Source organism: Propithecus coquereli, unplaced genomic scaffold (assembly GCF_000956105.1).
Source record: "Propithecus coquereli isolate 6110/MARCELLA unplaced genomic scaffold, Pcoq_1.0 Scaffold2, whole genome shotgun sequence".
Taxonomy (NCBI): Eukaryota; Metazoa; Chordata; class Mammalia; order Primates; family Indriidae; genus Propithecus; species Propithecus coquereli.
Genome location: NW_012144966.1, coordinates 481,343 through 489,596, shown reverse-complemented (window position 1 = coordinate 489,596; position 8,254 = coordinate 481,343). Strand labels below are relative to the sequence as shown.

Sequence of the window (8,254 nt, the reverse complement as noted above, 5' to 3'; positions counted from 1 at the left end):
CTATTTGTTCATCTCTTTAATAAAATAACAGTTTTAATTACTACCATTTAAGAAGAAAATTTCATATCTATCTGGCAATATAAGACATCTTTATATTTTCTGTCAAAATTGTCATTTTTATTTGTGGTCCTTTCTCTTCTCTGTGAATTTTAGGATTAGCTCATTAAGTTTCTTAGAAAACTCTGGAGTTTTGTTTGGATAAGCATTTCTCTTTTAGATTAATTTAAAGAGAAACATCATCTTTATGGTATTGAGTGTTCTTATCTGTATAAGTTATTTAATGCACAATAATGCCATACTGTTGTTGATTTTTTTTGTCATGAAGCAGTATTGAATTTTGTGTATTGTTTTTTCTTTATTTATTGATATCATCACATGATTATTCTCCTTTAATCTGTTATTGTGGTAAATTAAATGCAGAAGCAGCTTTGCATCCTTGAGATAAAACCCTCTTGGTTATGAAATAGTATTCTGTATATATATTTCTGAATGTGGTTTGCTAGTATTTTGTTAAATATTTTTCCGTCTGTGTTCATGAAGGTCATTGATCTGTAATTTTCCACTTTTCTGGTGTTCTTTTCTGGTTTTGGTTTCAAGGTTATGCTGACTTCAGAAAATGAGTGGTTTTATTCCTTCTTTATTTTTCTGAAAGGGTTTGTATTATTTCTTCCTTAAACATATGATAGAATTCACCACTGAGGCTATTTGGGTTGAGAGTTCTTTTTGTGGCAAGTTACAAAATTTTGTGTTCAAATTTTTAAAAATATATAGGGCCATATAGATTAGTTCTTGTTGTGTTTTTTGGTATGTTATGTTTTTGAGGGAATTTTTCTGTTTTATCTACGTTGTCGAATTTATTGCCATAAGCTATTTGTCATATCCATTTGTTAACCATCAATGCTGTTGTGATCTACAGTGATGTCCCCACTTTCTTGCTTGATACTGGTAATTTATGTTTTTCTCTCTCTCTCTTTCTGCCTGTGTATATCTCCGTCTTTCTTCATGATCAGTCTTGGTAGGCGTGAAACAATTTTGTTTTTATTGTTTTCTCTTTTGTTTACTTTTTATTTAGTTGGTTTTTATATTCTTATCTTCATTGAGTTTATTTTAAGTTACTTACTCAAAGTTTATTTTGAGTTTGAGTTTACTTACTTTGAGTTTATTTTGTTTTTCTAGCATTTTGTAGTAGAAGCATACATTATTAGTTTTATACTGTTCTTTTCTAACACAGGAGTTTAGGACTATAAATTTCCCACTAAGGACTGCTTTAGCTGTATCACATAAATTTTGATATATGTGCTTAAATTTTATTATCAAGTTTAACTATTTAAACATTTCCCTTTGTGATTTTTAAAATTTGACCTATCATTATTTAAAAAATGTGTTTTTTTACTTACAAATATTTGAGTATTTTCTAGATATTGTATTGATTTCTAATTTAATGCCATTGCAGCCAGAGAACATACTCTGTGAGATTTTGATTCTTTGAAATTTATTGAGATAGTGTGTCGTGTTTCTTGGTGAATCTTCCATCTGCACTGGAGCATAATGTGATTTTTGATGTTGATTGTATTGTTTCATATATGTTAATTAGATCAAGGTGGTGAATGGCATGGTTCAAGAGTTCTATACGCTTACTGACTTTTTTGTGCACTTGTTTTATCAGTTACTTAGGGAGGGGTGTTAAAGTCTTCTAACTGTGGATTTATTTACTTTTCTCTTTAATACTTTCAATTGCTTTTCTGTTTGAGAACTTTGTTACTGGGTCACTCACATTTAAGATTTTTTGTTTTCTTAATGAGTTGACCTTTTTATTATTATGAAGTGCCTCTCTTTATCTTTGCTAATACTCTTAATTTTGACATCTACTTTGGCTTATATTAATATAGCCACATCAACTTTCTTATACTTAGTGTTTTCATGGTAAATCCTTTTCCAACCTTTTACTTTCAATCTGTTTTGGTCGTTTTTGAAAGTTTTAAAAGAAAAAGAATAGAATATGGGACACTACAGTGGCTTTAAATATCATCTGTATGCTGATGTTTTCTAAAGGTATATTCTAGTCCCGATCTGCACTATAGAGACATATTAATATATCCAACTTTCTGCTTGACATCTTTCCTTGGATACATAATGTGCATCTCAGATTTAATATGCATCCTCAAAATAGCATTATTGGATATGCTGTTCCTTGAACCTAAAACCTCTAGGCCCCTTTCCTTACTCAACAATTTGAATTTATGGTCAAGTTCTGTTGGCTTCTCTCTCTAACATATCTTTACATTTCTGTTGCTATCAACCTAGTTTAAGCCACTATTATCTCTTAGTTGGACTCCTGCAATAACTTCCTAATTGGTTTTTCTGCTTCCTTTCTCCAACCCTCTGTACATCTGGTAGGGTGAACTTTTTCAATGTGTAACCAGATTGTGTCATTTCTGTTTAGTGCTTTTTCATGTAACTTCTTACTGGGGCATACAGGGAAGGCAAAACACAATCTGGCTTCTGACTATCTCTCTACATCATCATACAAATCTACTCCTCAGGCATATCTGTCCCTGATGCAACCAAGACTTTTCCTACCTAAAGGCATTTACATATGTTTTTTCTAATACCAGGAATGCACTTCACCAGGTTTTTACACGGCAGACTCATTCTCATCTTTGGTATCAGTTTACATGTCATTACTTTACAGGGGCCTTCTCTGGCTACTCTCTGTAGGGTGTTACTCTCTTTCAACATCTCTTACTCTCATCATATCACTCTATGAATTTTCTTCAAAGCATGCTTGTGTAATTATTTTGTTTATACATCTATTTACTTGTTTATTGTTTATCTTCCCCACTAGAATGTAAGTCCTATGAAAACAAGAACTTGTCGGTCTTCTTTCATACTCTAGTAAGTAGAATAAGGTTTGGCACATAGAAATATGTGTTTAATAACTATCTATGGATATGTAAATAATTAAATGATTGAATGAAATAGATATTTCCTGATATCACAAATTTTATTCCCTGTCTTCAACCCAAAATGAGCAGGTAAAATAATAAAAAAGACATAAAATGATACCATTATTTTATTATTCCTAAGAAGTAACAGCATCATACAATCAAAATTGAAGTGGAAAGATTTTATTATATTTTATTTTTTTGGAAAGATTTTAAATTTCAATCACTTTGATTTAAACTTAAATATTATTTAAAATTTAAAAAATTGTGTCAGACATATTAAAGGGACTTAGATATTAATGACACTGTCTCTGTCAGGTCAGGTGATATTTCCTTTGTTTACATTAGTTTTCTAACTTTTGATCCAGTCATTTGAAATTAAGAGAACTTTGAAAATAAAAGTGAATAGTTCAATTAGATAATTGTGATAATTGTTTCTTTATCATATATTCCCCACTCCTTAGTGTGCATTCCAGGGGATTTCTTTTTCTGTCTCAAGGACCAATAATCTCTAGGAAAAAAATATAGTACTTCCCTTAAGTCTAATAGAGTGCTCACTGTCTCAAAGTCTATTTCTTTGTGACATAGACTAGGTGTTTAAGAGCCATCATCATATATCTTGGGATCTGTTCCACTTTTGAGGGTTGTTCTTATTATATTGGATGGTGGAACTAGATTAAAATGTGTATAGGGGAGAAAGGTATACTTTGGTCTGGAGTCTTCCTAGTAGATATAAGTAAATTTAACCTGTAATAAGAATTCAGGTTCATTGCTTCCATACAACAGACTCTCTGGATCCAGACTATCTGAGAGCCCACTAGAGTGTAATCAACCTGGGAGCTGACCAAATTGGATCTCTAAGAATAGCTCTGCATTAGCTCTAGCCATTCACAGGATAACTGGCTTGGGATTTCAGTGAATAGGTAGTGATTCCTCAAGGACTTGTGTCTGCTAGGGAGGATGTCCATTGGTAGCAGGCTTAACTTTTTGTCCAAAATTTATTTTTAAGTATTTATCATAACAGAAATTGCTGAGTTGTTTGTGTGCCCTTATTGTTCTTCTTGGAATTGAGGGTAAACTGATTTAGTAGAAGATGGTACTAAGTGAGGTTGGGGTTAACAACATAGTACTAGAATTTATTGTGATGTTGAAAAAACAGGGAAATGGCCAATTAAAAGTAAGATAATGCTCACTAGGGATGTACCGAAAGTAGCCCATACAAGAGCTAGACAGAGTCCATGAAAACCCAAGAATAATTGGCTTAATTAAATATATTTGTTTTGGGGAGAGAACAGGGTAAAGAGAAAGCTATTATTTGCTATTGGGATTTGGTTACCCTGGCATATAGGGGATTTTGACCAAATTCTCTACCTTATTTCCTGCTACTCTGCTTTTTAAATTTTAAAATTCAACATTTTTGAACTGCATCTTTTGTCAAGGGGACACTATTCTCTTTAATGCTTCTGTGCCTTTTCATACATTGTTTCCTCTGTCCACAGTTCCCTTCTCTATTTTGTCCATTTGACAAACTCATACAGATTCTTCCAAATCCCTCCTAGATATTCCTTCCTTCAGAAAACCTCAGAGGCTCTATCAACTCTTTGCTAGTATCTTCTATATGTTGTTATTACTGTCCTTATCAGATTGTACTGTAATTTGTTTACTTATATGTCTTGAGTGTTCATTTACTGAGTACAGAAATTATATTTTATTAATTTCTTTATCATAAGCATCTAACGTAAATATTAAAAGATAAGATATACTTATGTGTTTGATATCCAAACTATTTAACAATCAACAGGAACCAACCAATCAGAATGTATAACTCACTAATTAGAATAGACATTGGCTACTATTCCATACCTCATGTACTGGCTGTGTATTAGTCCTGGGTGCTTAGTCAATGTTTGTAGACTGAATGAATGGTAAATGGGCAAGAGCTTTTTTTCTTTTTTCTTTTGTTTGTAGTGATTATGTATGATTGTTGGTCCTCCTGAATGAGTGTAAGATATTGTCCCTCTTCTTTAATATTGTTTTAAAATTAGTAGAGGGGAATAAGCTAAGAGAAATAATATTTTTTACTTCAATGGAAAAAGTTTTATTTTAATTTCTTTTTTTTTTTTTGAGACAGAGCCTCACTCTGTTGACCAGGCTAGAGTGCCCTGGCGTCAGCCTAGCTCACAGCAACCTCAAACTCCTGGGCTCAAGCTATCCTCCTGCCTCAGCCTCCCGAGTAGCTGGGACTACAGACATGCGCCACCATGCCCGGCTAATTTTTTATATATATATTTTTAGCTGTTCAGCTAATTTCTTTCTACTTTTTTTAGTAGAGATGGGGTCTTGCCCTTGCTCAGGCTGGTCTCGGAACTCCTGAGCTCAAACAATCCGCCTGCCTTGGCCTCCCAAAGTGTTAGGATTATAGGCGTGAGCCACCACGCCCAGCCTTATTTTAATTTCTTAATTCCTTCTTTTTCTGTTGACTTATTTTATAAATGATTATGTTCTATAGGAGCTGTAAGAAAAAGAGGTTTAATATTGCCATCCTTATTTTGACTTGACCATGAGTAAAGTCATCTTACACAATTAAAAAACAGAATAAGAGCCAGGAATGGTGGCTCATACCTGCAATCCCAGTGACTTGGGAGGCTGAGGTGGGAGGATCGCTTAATCCCAGAAGTTTGAGGTTCCAGCCTGGGTAACAGAGCAAGACTGTGCCTCTAAAAGAACAAAAACAAATCAAAACAAAATAAACATATCACTGCCTCATCACGCCAACTTTGGGAATGAAAACATGGCCCTATTTAGGTGTGAGTCCTTTCTGAGAAGCAGGAGATGTTAAGCAAGACAGCAGATGTGAGGAAGCTAGTTTATTTTCTAATTTATTCATAAACTTGTCAGATTATCTTTGCATTAAATACCACTACCAAAATCCCTTTAAAATGGGTATGTATTATACTATATGAATATGAATTTTTATGTATTTTTCACATTCTTGACTAATAAGGGCAATTTAGAATTAAGAAAAATGAAAATTTGTTTAAGAATATTTCATATTTACTATATTAACATAGTATTAATACCAAGATGTACTTTTTTCAAATTGCATAACATGAATACTTCTGAAAAGATAAAAAGGGATATACAGTCGGCCGAATTCTGCATCCACAGATTCAACTAACTGCAGATGGAAAATCTTTGGAAAAACAATAAACAATAAAAATAACATCACAACCATAAAAAAGTAATACAAATAAAAATACAGTATAATAACTATTTACATATAATTTATATTGTATTAGGTATTATAGGTAACCTAGAGATGATTTAAAGTATATGGGAGAATGTGCATAGGTTATATGCAAATACCATGCTATTTTATATTAATATAAGGCACTTGAGCTCTGCGGCTTTTGGTATCCTTGACGGGTGCTGGAACCAATTCCCCATGGATACTGAAGGATGACTGTATTCTTGAAAAACTATCTTCAAGACAGAATTGCATGTATCAAATCATTTTCTAGTGTTTTTTATTAAAAATAGAAGATATATTTTTATTTTTGGGGTTCCTAATAGTGTAGCTCTTGTAATCAATACTACCACAGCCCTTATGCTTATATAACACACACAGTTTGCTGCTCTCACGGGCCAGTTGTTAAGCATTGGTAGGTGAGAACATAAGAGAAACAAATTTTCGTAAACTGAGAACTTTATGCTATGTTTTAAAAATTTATCCTATGAATTTTAAATTCCCAAAGAATATGCAGATATTCTTTTATAGAAAGCAATAAACATATTGAATGTACTTGTATTTAGGAATACTTAAACATACAATATATCAACAGCACTTATTTAGAAGCTACTAACTACCTGGTACTGTGTGCAGGGATTGCAGAACTGAATAAGACATAGTCTTTCTTCTTCAGGAAACTCAATTATCTTCATTTTATATATAGAACACAGAGCCTCAAATATAATAGATTAAATAATTTGCCCAAAGTCCCACAGTTAATAAGTGTCGGCTCTGGGATGATTTATCTCAGGAATTCCTTAATGGGTTCCTTAGATGGGTTCTGTCAGAATTACCGGGGGGAGCTTTTTAAAAAATTACATATTTCCATGCACATTGGACTGAGTTAAAATATCTCAGGATGATGGCCAAGAATCTTTATTTTTATATAGTTACTCAGATTATTCTAATGTATAGTCAGGTTTAGATATCACTGTTTTCTCTGACTCTAAAGATCATTCCTTTTAAAACTTGAAGCAAAAAAAAAAAAAAAAACAAAAAACTTGAAGCATTGCCTTTCTCCCAATGTTAACACTCTCATAAATCAACGTGTCAGGAATCCTAGATTTCCAGAGATAGAATATGCATGAAGAATAAAATTATGTGCAGTTAGTCATGGCTTAAACCTTTAGGCAAGAAATGATTCATAATTATCAACATTGTCCCCGGCCAGAGAGCATATCTACCCTTTGTACCTTAATTTAGAATGGATGGGAAATGATTGGTTTTGATAAGTATTGTTTTATGTCAACATAGCAAGTTAATGTTCTGTTAGAGTTCAGGAATATGTAGATTTTTATCTTTTAGAATAGTTACTATTATCAAGATTGTGGGGAAGTGACGAGAAAAGAGGGGAAGAATATACATGCTTAACATGCCAACTTGCAACTCTGAATGTATTTTCCCACATGAACAATTTTATACGTGATGATTAAATAGAATATTAGTGGGTATTATTGCACAAACCTTTCTGACTTAACCTAGATGCTTGCTGACTTCTTGGCAGTCAGTTGGTAGGGAAGAGAAAAAATGCCTCAGTAGGCAAGGCTTGACGTATAGGGCTTCTGGTAGAGGATGGAGATTTATAGTCTACATGATTCTACTCAGAAAATATCGTACACATTAGCTTAATGTAAGATGGTTATAGATTGGGGAACTTGCTTAGGCTGGGGGTTGGGGGTGGGGAGTCCAAATGTTTTAAGCAGTAGCTGAGATGGCAGTTCATCTATTGATCTTGAAATGTGTTTATTTTGAGCCACTAATTTAATTCTTAAAAACCTTTTACTTCCTCACATATTTTAAAGATGATATCTAACATTTTCATCATATGTTTAAGTTGTTGCAAAGGGTACAAATTCTTGCATTTATCAAAATTGACATTTTACAGTAAAACTGATATAATCTCTTTAAAAATGTATCCAGTGGAATCTAATTAGCATAACACTTTAATAACTTCCAATACCCTTAAAAATCATACAAATGCATGCACAAACTCTTTTTTAACAGTTATAAATTTTCTTTC

The 8,254-nt window shown here is 32.8% G+C and overlaps 1 protein-coding gene across 1 annotated transcript in view; it reads left to right on the top strand.

Annotated features, from left to right (window-relative positions):
- LOC105809674 (regulating synaptic membrane exocytosis protein 2) overlaps positions 1-8,254 on the top strand; it is a gene marked incomplete at its 3' end in the record, with an annotated part of 659,796 nt that overhangs the window by 188,390 nt on the left and 463,152 nt on the right. The window lies entirely within an intron of this gene.